General features: G+C 53.7%; 1 protein-coding gene and 1 long non-coding RNA gene across 4 annotated transcripts in view; one reads left to right on the plus strand and one right to left on the minus strand.

Annotated features, from left to right (window-relative positions):
* GAL3ST1 (galactose-3-O-sulfotransferase 1) overlaps positions 1-22,932 on the minus strand; it is a 293,301-nt gene that overhangs the window by 12,300 nt on the left and 258,069 nt on the right. The window lies entirely within an intron of this gene.
* Positions 3,517-22,932, plus strand: part of LOC138266171 (uncharacterized) — a 163,384-nt gene continuing 143,968 nt past the window's right edge. For both annotated transcript variants that reach the window (XR_011199479.1, XR_011199478.1), the window contains exon 1: positions 3,517-3,598. This is a non-coding gene — a long non-coding RNA (uncharacterized lncRNA). The remainder of the gene's footprint in view (positions 3,599-22,932) is intronic.

Below are 22,932 nucleotides of genomic sequence, written 5' to 3' on the forward strand. Positions count from 1 at the left end.
TTTAGTGGACTGAGGCACTATTTGTGCCACCACAACAGTGACAAATCAAAGCATGGCTCCCAGCTGTCCATTGCGGGCTGACAGAGCAGTTTTTGAACTACTAAGTCAACTTTGCCATAATGATAAAGTTCAGACATTTCTTTTTAATATATATATATATAAATATATATATATTCACTTAAAAAAAAACAAAGGTTACAGGGACGTTATAGTTAGACTCACATTTTAAATGTACGAAACCATAGAAATACACCAGTTATAGTTAGAGTTATCTCAAGTAACTATAACTCGTGCCCTAAGGTAACTATAACTCTCTCCCCTGCCATGCACAGTTATCTGATCAATAATTGTACTGCAGATGTTACAGTGACATTATCAATGATGTTACGTGTGCTGTAATTTATGGAGTAATTAGCGAGGACGTGAGTTATAGTTACCTTAGGTCACAAATTTATTTTAAAAAAATGCTTTTTAACCGTGGTGGGGGGTCCCTTTGGGACCCCCGCACAAGAGCTAAGGGGTCAGGTTTTCTATACCCTGGCTCCTTTTCTTGTTTTTTTTTTTTACATTTTTGTCTGGGACTCGGCTCAAGCCGAGTCCCAACATGGCTGACAACACTTCCTTGCTGAAGTGTTGTTAGCCAATCAGATCTCATCACAAGATTGGGAAGGCCCTCGAATCCCTTGTGTCCCTATATATTAACATTTGGATTTCCTTAAATTTCTCAAAAACTACTGAAACAGATTTACACCAAATAACAACAAGCATTTGCAATGCAATGAGTCTCACATTTGCTGGACTTAGAGCTATTAGCGTTGTAAAGTCCTAACCGGACTCTTATTGCCACATAAAATAAAAATGAAAAGTAATACAGGTTTACATAAGCGACCCGATTTAAAGTGCCATGCCACGAGCTTGAAGGTGCACACAAAATGAAACAGAAGTTCGCACGCAGTCAAACGTATCAGCATATGTGCAGCGAGATCGTGCTGTGTAGGAAATAAAAAGAAAAAGTAGTCCAGAAACCATGCTGAAAACATGCAGCCTCGTATGTTTTCAGTAGTTGGCCGGGGCGCTTAAGGAGGGCTAAACACCAGAAAAGGCATGATATATGCTACCTTTCTGCCAAATTTGGTCTGATTCCATCTAGTAGTTTTGATGCTATCGCTCTTCAAAATCCCTTTGGAAAAATTGATGGGGAAAACATGTTTTAGGACCACCCATTTTATTACCCCCCACCCCTCTCCAAACGGATCAACCCAAAACTTTCCAGACAGCAGCTGATGTGAGCGTAAAAGAAAAGTTTCTGTGAAACTTTTGTGAAGATTTGTCAAGTGCCTATCGCAGGCCCAGCAAAGACGTTGCAGAGGAACAACCTACAGGACCACATCCAAGTCTTGCATGGAGCCACAAGGGTGGTTGATGCAGGGTCAGCTTGCCAGAGCCATCAGGATTCAGGTGCTCTGCCCATAGTGCAAAGTCTTTGGGTGATCAGTCTCTCAATATAAGACCTCCATGCTTCCTGATGCCTGACGTGGAGCTGTCTCAGATGCATTCTCTCACAGCAGGATTCCTCTCTCACAGGAATTTGTTGGAGGTCCTTGCCCCTGGATTGCCATGGGACTGCGTGAGCTGTGCGTGCCAACCTAGGCCACGCCAAAGGAGTCGCTCTGAACTCCCAACAGGGCCATGTCCAAGTCTTGTGCAACCCCAAGGGTGGACTCCAAATGATCTGGTCTGCTCTCACCGGCAGGTGACTGGTTCACGGGGCTCATGGCAGGTGTTCAGATGGTGAGTTTCTACGTTGCCAGGGATGCCTTGTCAACATCAGTTCTTGTTACTGACTGGCTCCACTCAGGTGGTGCTGTGCTCCTTCAGTGGTTGGCGATGCACCTCATCATGATGATGATCTGTTTTTCATCTTTCTGCAGATCAGACAGGTGGCGGCGTCTTCGTCGGTGGAAGGACCACTTGATGGACGCCGTTGCCACTGGCGGTCTTTTGTGGCCTGTGCAGCTGGCGACAGGGATGCCATCGCAGCCAAGCAGCCGGTGACAAGTGACAGGACGGTCGCACTGAGAAGCGTGGTGGTCCACCCACGTATCTGTCTTCAGTGACTGTCTTGTGCTGATGGATACCTTCTAATCTGTTTGCACGAGTCCGCAGTTGTGTCACTCTACTTCATTGCGCTTGCATACCTGTGGTGTGACTGTCTGTCACACTCCTCTCTTCTTCTCCTCATTTCTTGTTGTGGCATTGTGCCACGCTCTCTTCTCCTTTTCCTCTTTGATGTGGCTTCGTGTCACAGGTCGCATGTTGCGTCACATGGACCTTCCGCTGCACCTCTGCCGGTGCATCTTGTTCTTCGCCTTCAATGTGGCATCGTGCCACAGGTCGCATGCTATGTAACATGGACCTATCAATGCACCTCCGCTGGTGCATCTTGCTCGGTCGCAGCTTCTCGCAGGCTGAGTCCTGCATGTAGGACTTGATCCACTCTTCTGGCAGACCTCTCCCAGTCTGGTCCGTTCCTGGATCCTTTAGGTGGACCGCTCCTTGGCAGGAGGGTCACTGTTCTCTTCCTCCATCTCTTCACTCGAGGGTGCCACTCTTGTGCCTCGAGGCTGCGCTGTTACGGCGCTCACTCCTGCCTCCATCTGCTTTGGCAGGGTTGGTCAGTTCGGATGACCTGCTCACTGATGGACCAGTGGTGGCTATCTTCTGTTGCTGTATGGCCGACTGGCACGGGCTCTTGTCCCGTGCGTTACGTCATGCTCTCGGGTGCTGTCTCCATCTTCGCGGGCTTCTGCCAGTGTCATCACGTTCTCTGGCGCAGCTCTCTGCGCATGTGACATAGGGGGTTATTCTAACTTTGGAGGAGTGTTAATCCGTCCCAAAAGTGACGGTAAAGTGACGGATATACCACCAGCCGTATTACGAGTTCCATAGGATATAATGGACTCGTAATACGGCTGGTGGTAAATCCGTCACTTTTCCGTCACTTTTGGGACGGATTAACACCTCCTCCAAAGTTAGAATAACCCCCATAGTCTCTTTTTTTCACTTCTGGGCGTCCTTTGTTAACGCCTGGCATGTCCCTTTCTTGTCCTGCTGTGATGTCCATCACTGCTGGGGCATGCGGTGTTCTGCCAGCGGTGGCGGCGGACGGCCGCCAGGAGCTGCGCAGGCCAGGCGCGCTCTCCTCATGCCTCACGTGGCACTTACATCCATTCTCACTATTGCAGCTTGGCTGGGATAGCTGCAGTCGTCTCCTTTCCTGTGCAGCGTTGTACGCGTCGCTTCCATCTTCTGCACTGTTTCCGTCCGCGGGCGCGCTGTTGGTCAGGAACAGTCACTCTCTGGGGTGTTGCTGTAGACTTTTCTTCAACACAGGTTGTTTCCATGTTAAAAACAGAAACAAGGGTGAAGTAACTACTTTAGCCACTAGATGCCACAAGTGCACTTCTTTCCAGCTGGAAAGACAGTCTTTCTTTCTCTCCTGCCTCCTTAGGTGAAGGCAGACACCGGAGAGGAACCATATTGGAGGGAGGTGTTCACCAGGCTGGAGGGGGCTCTGAAGGGGGCAGCAGGAGCTGCAGTTAAGTGTTATTTTCTTTCTTCAACACCTTTTGCTCTTCTTTTCTTCATTTTTTGTTTTCTTTAGAGAAAAAAAAAACAGCCTCGTGGGAAGAGGCATCCTGCCGGTCGGGAGAGCTCTGGGCACTTTTTTTTTTTTTTCCCCTTTTGATGGTGCATGGCAGCACCGTAGTATCCACGGGCCCAGCAGCCTTATGTCACACTGTGGGTCCGTCCTCAATGTACTTGTGAGGGGGGGCGGCCCTGGGCGTTATACTTTACTTTGGTACATGTCTGAACCTAATATTTCACTTGTTTCTGTACGTGTCTGCACCAATGTACCTTCTTGCTTTCTTTTGGCCGCGGCAGCCTTCCTTGACACTGTGGGCCATGTTGCTGGCATTTCTGTGGTGGGGCGGCCCTTGGCATTTTATTCCTTGCCTTTGAGGCGCTTCTTGGGGCGGGGGCAGCTGGCCCTGGCCATTGTTTGGTGCACTTTACTTTCTCATAGTGCACGGTGCGCGACAGCACCATCACATCTCCCGCGTCGCGGCAGCTTTACTCAACACTGCCGGGCGTTTTCTCTTGTTTTCCTGGTGCATGAAAGCACCGTTACGACTCCCTCGATGCGGCCTCAGCCACTTTTGCTAACGCTGCGGGCCGTTCCAGCTAACACGGGAGGTGGGAAGGGAAGGCGGCTCTGGGCATTTCTTCCATGGGGGTGGGGGAAAGGCAGCACTGCGCGCCTTGTAGCGCTTTCTTTATTTTCAGCGACCGCAGCCATTTTGGCAGTGCTGCGGGATGCTCTGGTCTCTAGCACCAACCCCTTCTAACGCACTGGCGGGGTTGGGGACGCGACGGCCTTCTTCTCCCACCGACTGCTCTTCCTGCACCGGTTGTGCCGGCAGGAGACATTGGGGTGCCTTATGCAGAGGCATTCTTTCCCCCCATGCGCACCGTCAAAGTTCGTGTTTGCAGCCACGTGGGGTTGGAGATCCGGCCCTCATCACCAATGTAGTGTTGGGGGCCCTAGGCCCTCATGCTACTAAAATAGTAGACAGAGACTCAGTAGCATGGTGGTTGGAACTGGCCACGAGCATCTGCGCCGGCCCCCTTTTAATAAATGGCAGGGTCACCTGACTGGTGACGCCTGTGTTGGGTTGGTGTGGGGTGTGCATGTAAGACCAGCACTCAGCTGAGTGGCTGGCAGAAACACTAGAACGTGTCCAGCAGGACACTACAGTAAGCAGGGTAATGCTGTTGAACAGACTGTCTGGGATCTGTGATTGGTGACCATTTCCGAGTGTGAGAGAGCAGAGGTTGCAAAACGCATGAACGGCGCTGTGTACGGCACGTGTCACTGCTTACACAAAATGAGAATATATGCCCATTGAAACACTATGGTAAAAGGTTGTCTCCCAGCCAGGAACACATGCTATCGCTAGATATATCGCCTTTGTGTTCATTACATATGAATGTACACTTTACAGATCACCATCATTTAGATAGGTATATACAGATAAGGGCACAGGCTACCAAAACATAGTGCCAACAAAAAACAAGCATTGCTAAAGGCAATACAATTGGCTTTTGTAGACTGCAGGCACAGAGACACATACACGATAGACAGTCACGTGTACACACAGGTGGATTGATGGATCAGTGAGGGTGGATGAATGTGTCATGGTGTATTGTATTGTAATGCTGGTATAGCGCTGTACACCCCCGATGATCTCCGTTCATTGTGCATGGTAGATAGTGTGGGTTACTTATATGTATACACAGAGAGGATGGATAGACGATTGAATGAATGCATAGGTGCCGGGCAGTATGTGGATGGTTGAAATGTGTGGATGGCTAGATGAATACATATATGTAGTTCAATGGATGGATGGAGAAGTATTGCTGGAATGTAATTCACAGACGGGTGATTACAAGGATTTTAATGGATAGATGAAGAAGCGATGCAGCATGAGTGAGTGAATGGAGAGATGAGCCTTCAAGTCGATGGAGACTAACCTGATAAGTGGATACGTGCATAGGCGTTGGGCCACACAGCTGGATGGATAAAACATGAATTCAGATCGGTAGGTGAATGTATGTGCAGGTTTAGTTGAATGCATAGATTTTGTGAATGAATAGGTGAATGGCTGGGTGAATAAGGAATTTTGTGTATAAGCATGTAAGTGCATGGATGGATGTGTTTGGAGGGAATGGATGAACTGACATGTTTGTGGGTGGGTGGATGAATTAATAAACACAAGAATTTCACTGTATGGCACTACATTAATTTATGGATGTTGGATAGGTTGATGACTGTGGGTGAATGAATGCATGGCTTTGGGTGGATGTGTGTATGAGCAGTTGAGGCGTCTCACCTTTTCAATCACCTTTCCCCCTCACACAATTAAATGATCATCCTCTAATCCTCATTTGAGTCTGCAGAGGATCAAAGTGTACAAGTAACTCAAATAGGATAAATTATTCATGAAAATCAACAGTAATGGCAGAATGGCAATGAATAACAGATCCGTGCTTCTCCAGTCCTGAGATCATCACAAAGAATGTTTCTCTAAAGAGCCAAGCTCTCTGCTGGGCACCCTGCAGCAGACACGATTCTTGAGAGTAAATATATTTGAGCCTGATGTCTTCCTATTGTGCTGATTTCAGGGTTTCCTATGTACGCAGTAGTGGCCTGATAGACATCCACGTGGCTATCGACACGTCAACTAGATGTCCAGTAGAAGCCTAGCGAGGCACCCTTGTAGTGCCAGTTAAGTTTTGAGAGTAGAAAAAGATGCCCTTTCTTGCCAGGAACTTTCTTTTTTTTAAATGAACTGCTGTGAAAGCAGTTCCTGTCAATGTGCAGAGATGGCTGCTGTACTGTCCATAAATCTTGCAGATGGTAGTCCGTCAGGTTGGTAGAGGTAATGCCCTCTTGTAGGAGGCTGGTCTGGTTTGTAGTGGGTACCCTAGCTACTTGCACCTTATACCAGGTCCAGTTATCCCTTATTAGTGAAATGTAGTCAGTGTTCTAGCAGCTTCGGCTGTGTAGAGGTAGCTGTAGCAGAGCAGCTTAGGCTGAACTGGGAGACACGCAAAGCTCCTGCAATATCACTATAGTTACACAGTACTTATACACAATAAAAGACAATACTCAGTGTTACCAAAAATAAAGGTACTTTATTTTAGTGACACAAGGCCAAAAATATCTTAGAGGCAATACTCCTTCTGGAGGTAAGTATTATACACAATATATACACTATAGACCAACATCAGGTAAGTAAATAGTCATAGAATAGTGCAAACAGTAGAAAATACAATAGAATACAATGGGCCTATGGGCAACACAAACCATATACTAAAAAAGTGGAGTGCAAACCACAAATTCCCCCCTAGGCAAGTGTAGTGTGGAGAGGGGCACTGGGAGTGTAAGAAAACACCAAAGGTAGGTACAATACCCCAGCCCAGAGCCTAGGAAAGTAGGAGTAAAGTACTGCAAGTTTCCTCAAACACACCACAAGTCATGATTAGATTTATTGCACGAACCAGACAAGACTGCAAGCAACAAATGGTGGATTCCTGGATCTGGAGACCTGTGAAGAGGGGAGATCAAGTTCAGAAGTCGCAGAATATTCCAGGAAGGACAGGAGCCCCTGCCAACCTAGAAGATTGTGCAAAAGAGGATTTCCCAGTTAGAAGAATTCTGCAGAAGAGCACCAAAGAAGATGGTTGCAGGTTCCTGCATGGCGCAGGAGATGTCCCACGTCAAAAAGTTGGATGCAGGCTGTTTGCGACGGTGGATTCGTCCAACAAGCCCTGGTTCAAGCAAGGTCGCGGTTTGTGTCAAAATGGCGCTGCCTGGACCCAGGAGGGACCTGGAGGCCTCAACTCAGACTGAGGAGGAAGAGGGGGCTGCCAACACCGGAGAGAGCTCACAGATGACCAGGCAGCACCCACAGGAGTCCCAAAACACAAGGACAAAGAAGGTGCAAATTGTGGTTGGAGCAGCACAACAAAAGAACGTCCCATGCCACCGGAGAACAACTCAGCAAGTTGTGTGTCACAAGATGGAGTGCTGGGGACCTGGGCTACACTGTGCACAAAGGATTCTTGGAAGAAGTGCACAGAAGCCCATGGGGTACTGTCGCAAACCGGGAAGGCAAGCTTTTACCTCCTCCAAATTCTGACAGCTGGACCTTAGGACAGTCTGGGTCAGATGGGTCCACCACCTGTGTTCAAGGAGCACGCTTGTTGTCAGGAGAGGAGTCGCAGAGAACCAGTTGTCGTCTTGGAAGGTGCCTGCAGGAGCAGGGACGTGACTCTGTCACTCCATGGGAGATTCCTTTGGTTCTTCTGGTGCAGGGTGAAGACAGGGAGTCCTCAGAGTCGGGCACACCTTGGGAACTGTTGCAAATGCTGGCTGGAGCTGAAGTTGCAGGTCACAGGAGTCGTCCTGGATACTTTGTTGCAGTTACAACGGTTCCCGGAGCAGTTGATCCGACAGTCAGAAGCTGAAGCAGAGAATGCAGAGGATTCCTGGAGGAGTCTTGTAAGCTGAATCTGAAGCTGAACCCTCAAGAGAGACCCTAAATAGCCCTAAAGGGGGATTGGTTACCTACCCGTGTGTGCACCTATCAGGAGGGATCTCTGACGTCATCTGCTAGCACTGGCCACTTAGAGATCTCCAGAGTGTCCCCACACCTTGAAAAACAAGATGGCTAATGCTGGTTACACACTGGAGGAGTTCTGGGCACCACCCCTGGGGTGGTGATGGACAGGGGAGTGGTCACTCCCCTTTCTTTTGTCAAGTTGCGTGCCAGAGCAGGGACTAGGGGGTCCTGATCCGGTGTAGACTGGCTTATGCAAGGAAGGCACCATCTGTGCCCTTCAAATCATTTCCAGAGGCTCTGGGAGGCTACCCCTCCCAAGCCTGTAACACCTATTTCCAAAGGGAGAGGGTGTAACACCCTCCTTGCAAAGGAAATGCTTTGTTCTGCCTTCCTGGGACTGAGCTGCTCAGACCGCAGGAGCGCAGAACCCTGTCTGTGAGGTGGCAGCAGTTGTAGCTGCAGTGTAAGCCTCATAGAGCTGGTTTGGCAGTACTGAGGGTCCATGGTGGAGCCCCCAGGATGCATGGGATTGGCCTCCTAGTACCAGAATTGGAATAGGGGACAATTCCATGATCTTAGACACCTTACATGGCCATATTCAGAGTTACCATTTTGAAGCTACATATAGGTATTGACCTATATGTAGTGCACGTGTGTAATGGTATCTCCGCACTCACAAAGTACGGGGAATTGGCCCTGGACAGCATGGGGGCACCTTTGCTAGTGCAAGGGTGCCCTCACACTTAGTAACTTTGCACCTAGCCTTCAGTAAATGAAGGTTAGACATACAGGTGACTTATAAGTTACTTATGTGCAGTGAAAATGGCTGTGAAATAGTGTGTGCACTTTTTCACGCAGGCTGGAGTGGCAGTCCTGAAGAAGGGTTTGTCTGAGCTCCTTATGGGTGGCAAAAGAAATGCTGCAGCCCATAAGGATCTCCTCGAACCCCAATGCCTTTGGTACCTAGGTACCATATACTAGGGACCTATAAGGGGGTCCAGTGGGCCAATTCGAATTGGAATATGAAGTCACTAAACTATAGTGACTAATTTGGAAGCAGAGAGAGAATAAGCACTGAAGTTCTGGTTAGAAGAACTTTAGTGACACAGTTAAGCACTACTGACAACACACACATTAGGCCACAAACTATGGGCACTGGGGTCCTGACCAGCAGGATCCTAGTGAGACAGGCAAAACATACTGACAAACAGGCAGAAATTGGGGGTAAAATGCCAAAAAAGATGGTACTTTCCTACACAAAAGTTATTTTTGTGTAGGGACAATAAGGCTAACCTTGCCCAGATGAGTCTTCATTGTCTAAGTGGAAATATCTGGAGAGTCCATCTGCCTTGGAGTGGGTACTCCCAGGTCTATGGTCCACTGTAAAGTCCATCCCCTGTAGGGAAATGGACCACCTCAGCATATTAAGGGGTTTCACCTTTCATCTGTTTTAGCCATAAGAGAGGTTAGTGGTCCATTTGAACAATGAAGTGTGCCCCAAATAAGTATGGTCTCAACTTCTTCAATGCCCAGACCACAGCAAAGGCCTCCATCTCTATGGCAGACCAACACTTTTCTGTAGGGGTCAACCTCCTACTGATAAAAGCAACAGGTTGATCCTGGCCCTCCAAGGTAAGTTGTGATAACACTGCCCCAACCCCCAATTCAGAAGCATCTGTCTGGACAATGAAGTTTTTGGAGTAATTTGGTCTTTTTAGGACAGGTGCAGTACACATAACCTGCTTAAGCTCCTCAAAAGTATTCTGACAGCTTGCTGTCCACAATACCTTTTTAGGCATCTTTTTGGAAGTGAGATCATTACGAGGGGGCAACAATGGAGCCATAGTTCTTAATGAACCTCCTGTAATACCCATTGAGACCTAAGAAGGCTCTTACCTGGGTCTGAGTAGTAGGGGGAGCCCAGTCCATAATTGTTTGACTCTTCCCCTGTAGTGGTTCAATCTGTTCTCCACCTACCAGGTTGCCCAGATAAACCACTTTCCCCTGCCCTATCTGGCACATTGAAGCCTTGATAGTGAGGCCTGCCTTTTGCAGGGCCTCCAAAATGTTCCATAGGTGTACCAGGTGGTGATCCCAGGTGGAGCTAAATACAGCAATGTTATCTAAGTATGCTGCACTAAAAGCTTCCGACCCTTGGAGGACTGTATTCACCATCCTCTGGAAAGCGGCAGGTGCATTTTTCAAACCAAAGGCCATAACTGTGAACTGATAATGCCCTCCTATGGTAGAAAATGCAGTTTTTGCTTTAGCATCCTCTGATAACTTGATCTGCCAATACCCTGGAGTCAGATCAAAGGTGCTTAGATACTCTGCAGAAGCTAATGTATCTCTGAGCTCATCTGCCCTTGGTATAGGGTGAGGATCAGTTTTTGTTACAGTATTAAGTCCTCTTTAGTCCACACAAAACCACATTTCTCGTTTTCCTTCTTTGCAATGAGGTTTGGGGACAAGCACCACTAGGATGGCCCAGGGGCACCAGAGAGCTCAGTAACTCCTAGGTCTAACATTTTCTGCACCTCAGATTTAATACAGTCTCAGGTAAACAGTCTGCAGTATCAATTGTATGTTCACACCAGGTAGTTGTACCAGGTTTGATGGAAAAGAGGTCCTAAAATTGGCCTAGTAGGTTTTTTTGCAGTCCTCCCTTTGTTCTGCTGTGTGGCAGTCTGCAAGCACCACTCCTTCCACTAAGCTATCAACTTCGGTGTTGGAGAAGAGGTCAGGGAGAGGGTCACTTTCTTCCTCCTGCCCCTCATCTGTGCCCATGAGTAGGGTTAAGTCTGTCCTATCATAGTAAGGTAAAGGCGGTTCACATGAAGTACCCTAAGGTGACTTCTGGCAGTGCCCAGGTCTACCAGGTAGGTGACCTCACCTTTCTTCTCCACAATGAGATGGGGTCCACTCCATTTGTCCTGGAGTGCTCTTGGGGCCACAGGCTCCAATACCAACACCTTCTGTCCTTGGTGGTACTCAGTCAGGACAGCCTTCTAGTCATGCCATTGATTTTGAAGTTCTTGGTTGGCCTGAAGGTTTTTAGTGGCCTTTTTCATGTACTCAGCCATTCAGGATCTTAGGCCAAGTACATAGTCCACTATGTCTTGTTTAGGGGGCTTCAATGGTTGCTCCCATCCCTTTTTCACAAGAGCAAGGGGACCCCTAACAGGGTGACCAAAGAGGAGTTCAAAGGGGCTGTAGCCCACTCCTTTCTGGGGTATCTCCCTGTAGGTATAAAGGAGGCAAGGCAAGAGGAGATCCCATCGCCTTCTGAGTTTTTCAGAGAGTCCCATGACCATGCCTTTGAGAGTTTTATTAAACCTCTCAACCAATCCATTTGTCTGTGGATGATAGGGGGTGGTGAATTTGTATGTTACACTACACTCCTTCCACATAGATTTGAGGTATGCAGACATGAAGTTACTACCTCTGTCTGATACAACTTATTGGGAAACCCGCCATGGAAAATATTCCAAGAAGGGCCTTTACCACTGCAGGTGCTGTAGTGGTCCTTAAGGTGATAGCTTCTGGATATCTTGTGGCATGGTCCACTACTACAAGGATGAACCTATTGCCAGAAGAAGTTGGAGGGTCAAGGGGGCAACAGTTTCAACCCCTACCATCTCAAAGGGTACCCCAACCACTGGCAGTGGGATTAAGGGGGCCTTTGGGGTGACACCAGTCTTGCCACTGGCTTGGCAGGTCACACAGGAGCTACAAAACTCCTTAGTGTCCTTGACAGATGAGGCCAGTGAAAATGAGGAACAAGTCTGCCCCATGTTTTACTTTGCCCCAAATGTCCAACCAAAGGAATATCATGTGTCACAGTTAGGAGGAATTCCCTATACCGTAAAGGGATGACCAGTCTCCTGGTGGCACCAGGTTTAGGGTCCCTTGCCTCAGTATAGAGGAGATTATTCTCCCAGTAAACTCTGTGGGCATCACTGATATCCAGATTTTGCTGTTTGACAGCTTGCTGTCTGAGACCCTCTAGTGTGGGACAGGTCTGCTGTGCCACACTCAGTTCCTCTCTGGCAGGCCCCCATGCACCCAAGAGCTCAGCTGTGTCAGCTTCAAGCTCCTCTGGTGTAGGTTCTGCACAGGGAGTTGACTCCTCCTTATCAAAAGGGGGATCATCTGGATAGGGAGGGATAGTAGACAAGGCTTTGCCCTTCCTACCCCTAGTTTTTGGGAGCACTTGGTCCATTGTTCCAGGATCCAAGTTTCCCTGTCCTCTATGCTTCTTGGCCTGAGCCCTGGTAAGAGCAAAGATATGTCCTGGAATGCCCAGCATTGCTGCATGGGCCTCCAACTCCACTTCAGCCCAAGCTGAAGTCTCCAAATCATTGCCTAAGAGACACTCTACAGGTAAGTCAGTGGATACCACAACCTTCTTTGGACCATTAACACCTCCCCCACCCCCCCCCACCCCCAGTTGAGATTCACAACAGCCATGGAGTGGGTAACAGTGTTGTTATGGGCGTCTGTCACTTGGTACTGATGACCAAGTAGGTGTTGCTCAGGGGCAACCAGTTTCTCCATCACCGTAATGACACTGGCACCTGTTACCCTGTAGGCCTCAACCTGAACACACCATTTATTAGGGGTAGTTGCTTATACTTATCCATATTAAGGGGACAAGCAACTAAGGTGGCAAGGTCAATGCCACCATCAGAGACTAAAACAGCCTCAGTGGTCTCCCTAACTAGACCAGCCCCTACTACATTACCAAAAGTGAACCCAGCTACACCCTTTGATTGGCTATTAGTAGTGTTTTTCCCACCACCACTGCCATTACTAGGGGCACTAGTGGAAGCAGTGGGGGTTGTGGTGGTGGGAGGCTTGGTGTTTCTTCTGGCACAAGTGGGGTCACTTGCCCAATGGTCTTTTTGCTTACATAAATAACACAAAGGCGTTTTCTGCTGATTTGAACAGGATTTGGACCCACCTCCCCCAGAGGATTTTTGTGGGCCTGATGAAGACTCTGAAGATTTTTTATCTCTGTCCCCACCCTTGTAATGAGACTTACCATCCTTCATCTTGCTGTCCTTGTCACCCCCTGTATGAGCTTTTCTGTCCACCCTTGTTCTGACCAATTTGTCTGCCTTCTTTCCTAATTCTTTTGGAGAGGTCAGATCTGAGTCCACAAGATACTGGTGCAACAAATCAGACACACAATTGTTCAATATATGCTCTCTCAGAATTAAGTTATACAGGCTTTCATAGTCAGTCACCCTACTGCCATTTAACCAACCTTCTAGGGCCTTCACTGAACAGTCTACAAAGTCTATCCAATCCTGTGAAGACTTCTTTCTGGTCTCTGAACGTGATTCTATATTGTTCACTGGTTAAGCCTAGACCATCCAAGAGTGCACTTTTGAGAATGTGGTAGTTGTCGGAGTGATCCTCCCTGACAATAAGGAGTCTCTCTCTCCCCTTGCCACTAAAAGACGACCACAGGATAGCAGCCCACTGTGCTTGAGAGACCCTCTGAACTTTACAGGCCCTCTCAAGTGCAGTAAACCCCTTATAAATGTCATCCCCATACTTTTAAGGGGGAACAACCTTGTGCAGATTTCTGGAATCAAATGTATGTTCCCTAACACTGGAGTTCCTGAAATTATTGCTGCTGCCATCATGGGGAACTAACCCCAACCCCTGCCTTTCCCTTTCCACAGCCAGGGATTCCCTGTCTCAGGCCAACTGTTGCTACTGTAGCCTCAGCCTGGCTTCCTCCAACCTCAGCTTCCTGAATTCCCTATCTAGGGACTGATCCTCAGGGATGGATGAGTGTGACACCTCTGAGACAGAAGTGACATGGGAATTGGCAGAGCCAGATCTTTCCCTAACTTGAGTCACCTTAGTTACCTGGCCTCTAGGTGTGAAGGGTGCCCTACTTGTGTGTGACCCTTTCCCACTACCAGCTACACTAGGGCATTTGTTGATGTAAAGGTTTGTAAAAGGACCCTCCCCAGGATCCTCAGAATGCCCTCCTGAGTCTGTCTGATTGGAATCTTCCTCTACCTCCCCCTCTGGCTGTACCTGACCAGTGGTAAGTCCCTGGTCATCCTGCAGGAGGAAGTTTAAGAAGAAATCCTTATTGGGGTTCTTCCTAATCACTAAACTTCTTTCAGTGCAGAGACCCCTCAAACTTTTAAAATTCAAACTTTCATAAGTTGTCTTTACAACTCTGGGGGTAGCCTCTACACAAGACATAGGCCCTCATTCTGACCCTGGCGGTCGGTGATAATGCGGCGGCCAAGCCGCCAACAGGCCGGCGGTCCAAAATATGCTATTCTGACCCTGGCGGGAACCGCCAACACAGCCCGCCGCATTAACACTCCGACCGCCACGGCGGGACAGACAAACAGCGCGGCGGTCCCCGCCAACAGCCAGGCGGCAGACAATGTACCGCCCACCCTATTACGACCCACCAATCCGCCACCTTTTCCGGGGCGGGAGCACCGCCGATAAAAACACGGCGGAAACAGACTACGAACGGGAAAACGCTCACCTCTACGCACTCCACGCGAGATTCCGGCAGTATGGAACCCGAGTTGCAGGTCATCCCCGCACTCCTATACCTGCTCCTGTACCAGGAGCACGCCCGGCGGCGCGGAAGACATCGGTGAGTACTGCACCTACGACACAGGGGAGGGAAAAGATTACCGGCACACACCCACCCACCCATACCCACTACAACACACACATCAATGCATTCCCACAGATCACTGTCACAACCCACAAACCCCCCCCTCCGAAATGATGCAAAGACCAAAAGAAGAGATCATAAACGGGCAGATATATTGAAATATGGACACCAGTAATCCCAATAAATAAATAAACTATGTACAAAATATATACAGCTACTAAATGTAGTCCAACCACTGTCCGTGGACCACAGGGGTCCTGTGCAACGGGGCAAGGCCCAGTCCCACGACAAGAACTCCACGGAGAGAACACTGCAGGGGCATCAGAAAGAAAATAGGACAGGCACCTCAGGGGGAAGGGAAGGGGGGGCACCTCAGCCACTTGAGTACACGACGCCAGATCCACGAGGGGACTCCATGACCACTGGCCCATCCTGGGGAGAGCAAAGCCACAGTCCAAACAGTCCATACAGTGGGTGGCCTGCCCACTGGGCCATCCTGGGGAGAGCAAAGCCACAGTCCATACAGTGTGTGGCCTGCCCACTGGGCCATCCTGGGGAGTGCAAAGCCACAGTCCATACAGTCCATACAGTGGGTGGCCTGCCCACTGGGCCATCCTGGGGAGTGCAAAGCCACAGTCCATACAGTGGGTGGCCTGCCCACTGGGCCATCCTGGGGAGTGCAAAGCCACAGTCCATACAGTCCATACAGTGGGTGGCCTGCCCACTGGGCCATCCTGGGGAGTGCAAAGCCACAGTCCAAACAGTCCATACAGTGGGTGGCCTGCCCACTGGGCCATCCTGGGGAGAGCAAAGCCACAGTCCATACAGTCCATACAGTGTGTGGCCTGCCCACTGGGCCATCCTGGGGAGTGCAAAGCCACAGTCCATACAGTCCATACAGTGTGTGGCCTGCCCACTGGGCCATCCTGGGGAGTGCAAAGCCACAGTCCATACAGTCCATACAGTGGGTGGCCTGCCCACTGGGCCATCCTGGGGAGTGCAAAGCCACAGTCCATACAGTCCATACAGTGGGTGGCCTGCCCACTGGGCCATCCTGGGGAGTGCAAAGCCACAGTCCATACAGTCCATAACAGACCCCACTGCCACTGGAGGAGGCATGTTGGCCAGAGGACATCCTGCAGCCCTGCCCGAGACAGATCCTGCCCTGCCACGTCTGCCAAAGGGCCAGCGCTTCTTGCCTTGAAGGGCCCAGTTCTGCGCTTCTTGCCTTGAAGGGCCCAGTTCAGCGGGTCTTGCCTTGAAGGGCCCAGTTCAGCGGTGCTTGAGACGGCGGGGCCCAGCGGAGCGGTGCTTGAGACGGCGGGGCCCAGTTCAGCGGTGCTTGAGACGGCGGGGCCCAGCGGAGCGGTGCTTGAGACGGCGGGGCCCAGTTCAGCGGTGCTTGAGACGGCGGGGCCCAGTTCAGCGGTTCTTGAGACGGCGGGGCCCAGCGGAGCGGTGCTTGAGACGGCGGGGCCCAGTTCAGCGGTGCTTGAGACGGCGGGGCCCAGCGGAGCGGTGCTTGAGACGGCGGGGCCCAGTTCAGCGGTGCTTGAGACGGCGGGGCCCAGCGGAGCGGTGCTTGAGACGGCGGGGCCCAGTTCAGCGGTGCTTGAGACGGCGGGGCCCAGTTCAGCGGTTCTTGAGACGGCGGGGCCCAGCGGAGCGGTGCTTGAGACGGCGGGGCCCAGTTCAGCGGTGCTTGAGACGGCGGGGCCCAGCGGAGCGGTGCTTGAGACGGCGGGGCCCAGCGGAGCGGTGCTTGAGACGGCGGGGCCCAGTTCAGCGGTGCTTGAGACGGCGGGGCCCAGCGGAGCGGTGCTTGAGACGGCGGGGCCCAGTTCAGCGGTGCTTGAGACGGCGGGGCCCAGTTCAGCGGTGCTTGAGACGGCGGGGCCCAGCGGAGCGGTGCTTGAGACGGCGGGGCCCAGTTCAGCGGTGCTTGAGACGGCGGGGCCCAGTTCAGCGGTTCTTGAGACGGCGGGGCCCAGCGGAGCGGTGCTTGAGACGGCGGGGCCCAGTTCAGCAGTGCTTGAGACGGCGGGGCCCAGCGGAGCGGTGCTTGAGACGGCGGGGCCCAGTTCAGCGGTGCTTGAGACGGCGGGGCCCAGCGGAGCGGTGCTTGAGACGGCGGGCCCAGTTCAGCGGTGCTTGAGACGGCGGGGCCCAGTTCAGCGGTTCTTGAGACGGCGGGGCCCAGCGGAGCGGTGCTTGAGACGGCGGGCCCAGTTCAGCGGTGCTTGAGACGGCGGGGCCCAGTTCAGCGGTTCTTGAGACGGCGGGGCCCAGTTCAGCGGTGCTTGAGACGGCGGGGCCCAGTTCAGCGGTTCTTGAGACGGCGGGGCCCAGCGGAGCGGTGCTTGAGACGGCGGGGCCCAGCGGAGCGGTGCTTGAGACGGCGGGGCCCAGCGGAGCGGTGCTTGAGACGGCGGGGCCCAGCGGAGCGGTGCTTGAGATGGCGGGGCCCAGTTCAGCGGTGCTTGAGACGGCGGGGCCCAGTTCAGCGGTGCTTGAGACGGCAGGGCCCAGCGGAGCGGTGCTTGAGACGGCGGGGCCCAGTTCAGCGGTGCTTGAGACGGCGGGGCCCAGTTCAGCGGTTCTTGAGACGGCGGGGCCCAGCGGAGCGGTGCTTGAGACGGCGGGGCCCAGCGGAGCGGTGCTTGAGACGGCGGGGCCCAGTTCAGCGGTGCTTGAGACGGCGGGGCCCAGCGGAGCGGTGCTTGAGACGGCGGGCCCAGTTCAGCGGTGCTTGAGACGGCGGGGCCCAGTTCAGCGGTTCTTGAGACGGCGGGGCCCAGCGGAGCGGTGCTTGAGACGGCGGGGCCCAGTTCAGCGGTGCTTGAGACGGCGGGGCCCAGCGGAGCGGTGCTTGAGACGGCGGGGCCCAGTTCAGCGGTGCTTGAGACGGCGAGCCCAGCGGAGCGGTGCTTGAGACGGCGGGGCCCAGTTCAGCGGTGCTTGAGACGGCGGGCCCAGTTCAGCGGTTCTTGAGACGGCGGGGCCCAGCGGAGCGGTGCTTGAGACGGCGGGGCCCAGTTCAGCGGTGCTTGAGACGGCAGGGCCCAGCGGAGCGGTGCTTGAGACGGCGGGGCCCAGTTCAGCGGTGCTTGAGACGGCGGGGCCCAGTTCAGCGGTTCTTGAGACGGCGGGGCCCAGTTCAGCGGTGCTTGAGACGGCGGGGCCCAGTTCAGCGGTTCTTGAGACGGCGGGGCCCAGCGGAGCGGTGCTTGAGACGGCGGGGCCCAGTTCAGCGGTGCTTGAGACGGCGGGGCCCAGTTCAGCGGTGCTTGAGACGGCGGGGCCCAGCGGAGCGGTGCTTGAGACGGCGGGGCCCAGTTCAGCGGTGCTTGAGACGGCGGGGCCCAGTTCAGCGGTGCTTGAGATGGCGGGGCCCAGTTCAGCGGTTCTTGAGACGGCGGCCGGTCTATGGCCAACTGCTCATTGCCTGGTGGTGCCCTCCTGGGCAGCGGGGATGGTGCTCCTTCAATGCCCACCTGGGCTGTGGGTGGTGGGGCCCTCCTGGCCAGCTGGGCTGGGTCCTCCCTGGGCAGCGGCTATGGGGGTGGTGGGCTCCTCCTGGGCAGCAGGCCTGCAGCCTGACCTCTCCGACTTGCTGCCCTTGCCCTCCTTAGTCAGGAGTCTGTGACCCTTTCCTCCCTTTGGAGCTGTGGCTGGTGACTGTGTCTGGGTGGTGTCCGGGGGGGATGTAGAAGCCGGGCTCCTGCGGCGCCCCTTCCGCCTTCTGCTCCTCTTCCCAGGGGGTGGGCTGGCTGTCCCCTTGCTGCTGGGCGAAGATCCAGACATGCGGGCTGGTGGGCTCCAATACCCCTGCACCCTTGTCAAGGGGGCTGCAGGGCTGGTGGTGGCTGAGGTGCTCTTCTTACCCCGACGAGAAGGAGGGGGGGGCTCAGGGTCAGGAAAGAAGTTAGCAGTGGCGAGGAAGAGTTTCTTGGGACAATGGAGAGTGGTAGGTACAGTGGGAATGGGAGTGGAGGGAGAGGATGTGGTTGTAGGTGAGTCACGTTTGCTGTCTTTGGGTGCAGGTGCAGGAGGGATAGGCTGTCGTGAGGTGGATGGCTGTTGGGTGGGTGGGTGGCTGCGTTTGTGTGGTGTGGAAGAGGGGGTGACAGACACAGTGGGAGAGGACACGGGACGTGTAAATGGCAGTGGGGGTGGTGACTGCACGTGTGCGGACTGGAGTGGAGGGTGTGCTGGTGATGGAAACACTGGCTGATGGTGAGGTGAATGGAGGTGTGAGTGTAGACGTCACAGGGAGGGAGGAGGGAGACGAGGAGGTGGGGGTCACAGAGGTGGTAGTGACTGTTGGCATGTCTGCATCGGAATGTTGCGTGTGTGAATGTCTGCGTGATCTGTGGTGCTTATGTTTGGATGAGCTTCTCTTGGGTGTTGAGGTGTGTGCAGGCTGGTCTGATGGTGTGGGTGGGACAGGCAGAGGAACAGGAGACTGGGAGGAGGGAGTTAGTAGAGGGAGGCAGGAGACAGGGACAATGGCTGCCGTCAGTGCTGAGGCCAGAGCCTGGAACGATCGCTGATGGGCAGCCTGACCCCAATGAATGCCCTCCAGGTACGCATTGCTGCGATGAACCTCCCTCTCCACCCACTGGATGGCATTCAAAAGGGTAGTCTGCCCAACAATGAGCGTTCGGAGGAGGTCAATGACCTCCTCACTGAGGGCAGCGGGGGTAACAGAGGCAGGGCCTGAGGTGCCTGGGGCGAAGGAGATGCCCGGCTTCCTGGCAGAGCGGGCACGGGGCGAACGCTGAGGGGCTGCTGGGAGGGCAGAGATGGTGCGCTGGGTGGCGGCTGTACCTGTAATGGCGGGGGGCACGGATGGTGCCACCCCCGCAAGGGAGCTCCCTTCCGAGGACGTGTCCGTGTCGCTGCAGGGTCCAGTCGTCCCCGTTGTGGAGCTCCCCTCGCCCTCCGTCTCACTGGTCCAGTCTGACTCTGTGGCATGGCCCTCCTGGGCCATGTGAGATGCAGCTCCCTCCTGCCCCGATGCCACTTCTCCTCCGCCTGATGATGCTGATGCACAGAAAGACAAACAAAAAGGGGGGGGGGAGAGAGAAATAAAGGGATATTGAGTACATGGATCTCCGGTACAGTTAGCGGACATGACAGACACAGATGCCCCCTGCACTAAGTTGCGCACTTGGGGTCCGCTACGCATTCCGTGGAACATGCCCTACACGCCTAGAGTTGACAACTGCACCCATGGATGACACGGCCCAGGGATGGCTGTACTGACAAACTACTGAGGGTGGTGGCTGGGGACACAGGGGCTTACGGGGGTGCCCAGCCTACAGATATCGCCCTGGCCTAGGGGGACCCACAGCCCTCCTCCCCCACCCAGACACCTCCACTGCGCGACAACAGAGTAGATAATGCTTGTACTCACCCCCTTGTGTCTGCTGTGCTGCCCTCACGCGCCCATCCAAATCAGGGTAGGCCACCGCCAGGATCCGGAACATCAGGGGGGTCAGTTGACGGCAGGCACCCCGCCTACGTTGGGAGGCCATCCCCAGCAGAGACTCGGCGGTCTTCTTGGTCCCGCGGCGGATGTCCTCCCACCTCTTGCGGCAGTGGGTGCCCCGTCGATGGTGGACCCCCAGGGTCCGGACTTCCTTGGCGATGGCACGCCAAATCACGATCTTCTCATGGGCGCGGACCTATGTGACACGTACAGGGAGGGAGAAATACCACGTTCAAGTTTGTCTGCATTTTCGTTGCCAGTGGCCCAACGCCCCCCATCCCCGCCAGGCCCCCCCGCCATGCCCCCCACCAGGCCCAACATGCCCCCCATCCCCGCCAGGCCCCCCGCCAGCCCCAACATGCCCCCCCATCCCCGCCAGGCCCCCCGCCATGCCCCCCACCAGGCCCAACATGCCCCCCATCCCCGCCAGGCCCCCCGCCAGCCCCAACATGCCCCCCCATCCCCGCCAGGCCCCCCGCCATGCCCCCCACCAGGCCCAACATGCCCCCCATCCCCGCCAGGCCCCCCGCCAGGCCCCCCACCAGGCCCAACATGCCCCCCATCCCCGCCATGCCCCCCGCCAGCCCCCCCATCCCCGCCAGGCCCCCCACCAGGCCCCCCACCAGGCCCAACATGCCCCCCATCCCCGCCATGCCCCCCGCCAGCCCCAACATGCCCCCCCATCCCCGCCAGGCCCCCCGCCATGCCCCCCACCAGGCCCAACATGCCCCCCATCCCCGCCATGCCCCCCGCCAGCCCCAACATGCCCCCCCATCCCCGCCAGGCCCCCCGCCAGGACCCCAAGCCAGCCAGTGGCCCCAAATCCAGATTGAATTAAACTCACTTGTTGGTCTGGAGGACCGTAGAGTAGCGCATACTGGGGGAGGACCCCATCCACAAGTTTCTCCAACTCCTCTCCAGTGAAGGCAGGGGCCCTTTCCCCAGGCGCAGCAGCCATTGTCCCTTCCAGACCGAGGTCACAGCAACACTTGCAGTATAGGTCCTCTCCTGTGAAAGTTCAAGTCGCAAGTGGATAAGTAGATAGAAAATGGCGGTCACGTCCGCGCCGGTGCGTACCGCGGCGGTGCGTACCGCCACCGCTGGCGCCCTTCGCCATTGGCTCCTGAAACCCATAGGCTTCAATGTTAACCAATGCGGCTTCGCGCCGCGGTCTTCGCCCGCCGCGGTGTGCCACGCCAGCGCATTGACCTCACATCCCATTGTCACACTTCACAGGTCAGGCAGCCGCCATTTCGAGGGTCCACATGGCTCAATTTCAACTGCGTCACACAGGCCCAGGCCTTGCATAGCCACTCAGACACGCCATTCACTGCATAGAGAATCGTTTACTGTGCTAGCTGTGAGTACGTACCTGTGGGTTGCTTGACTGTGTGCTCCATGTTGTCCTTCCTAGGCACCGTCCGCTGGGTTTGGCGAGGAGACGGATGAATCCTCCCGTGTACCGACCGCTGGTGGACCTGTCGACAATGGAAGAACGCCACATTATCCTGACCTACCGTCTTAACCGTGCCACTATACATGAACTGTGTGCCCAGCTGGAGCCCGACCTGATGTCCCCCATCCGCCAACCCACAGGGATTCCCCCTCTGGTGCAGGTCCTGTCAGTACTCCATTTCTTGGCAAGTGGGTCATTTCAGACAACAGTGGGAATTGCTTCTGGGATGTCTCAGCCCATGTTTTCGAAGGTGTTATCCAGAGTGTTGTCTGCCCTGATGAAATACGTGAGGAGCTACATCATTTTCCCTGAGGCGGGCGAATTGGCTACAGTGAAGGGTGATTTCTACACCCTCGGACATATTCCCAACGTCATTGGTGCCATTGATGGGACCCATGTGGCTTTGGTTCCCCCAAGAGACAGGGAGCAGGTGTACAGGAACAGAAAAAGTTACCATTCAATGAACATCCAGGTGGTGTGTTTGGCTGACCAGTACATCTCGCATGTAAATGCCAAATTCCCAGGGTCAGTGCATGACGCCTACATCCTGAGGAATAGCAGCATCCCTTACGTGATGGAACAGCTAGAGAGACACCGTGTATGGCTATTGGGGGACTCTGGGTACCCCAACCTGTCGTGGCTACTGACCCCAGTAAGGAATCCCCGGACCAGGGCAGAGGAACGGTACAATGAGGCCCATGGGCGTACTAGGAGGATGATCGAACGCACCTTTGGCCTCCTAAAGGCCAGGTTTCGGTGCCTGCATATGACAGGTGGATCCCTAATGTACTCACCTAAGAAGGTGTGTCACATCATCGTGGCCTGCTGCATGCTTCACAACCTGGCTTTGCGCCGCCAGGTGCCTTTCCTGCAGGAGGATGGTCGAGACGGTGGTGTTGTGGCAGCGGTGGAACCTGAGGAGAGTGACGAGGAGGAAGACGACGGGGCTGAAACAGACAACAGGGACAGAATCATTGAACAGTACTTCCAATAGGACACAGGTAACAATTCAAAGATAATTTAGTAAATGTGAACTACTCTCCTGCATCTCTGCTGCCTGTCTATTTGCCCCAGTGTATGATGACTGAGTTGTGGCTTTTCCCTCCCTATTTCAGATCTGGGGTCC

The sequence above is a fragment of the Pleurodeles waltl genome, chromosome 11 (genome assembly GCF_031143425.1).
Source record: "Pleurodeles waltl isolate 20211129_DDA chromosome 11, aPleWal1.hap1.20221129, whole genome shotgun sequence".
In the NCBI taxonomy this organism is placed as follows: Eukaryota; Metazoa; Chordata; class Amphibia; order Caudata; family Salamandridae; genus Pleurodeles; species Pleurodeles waltl.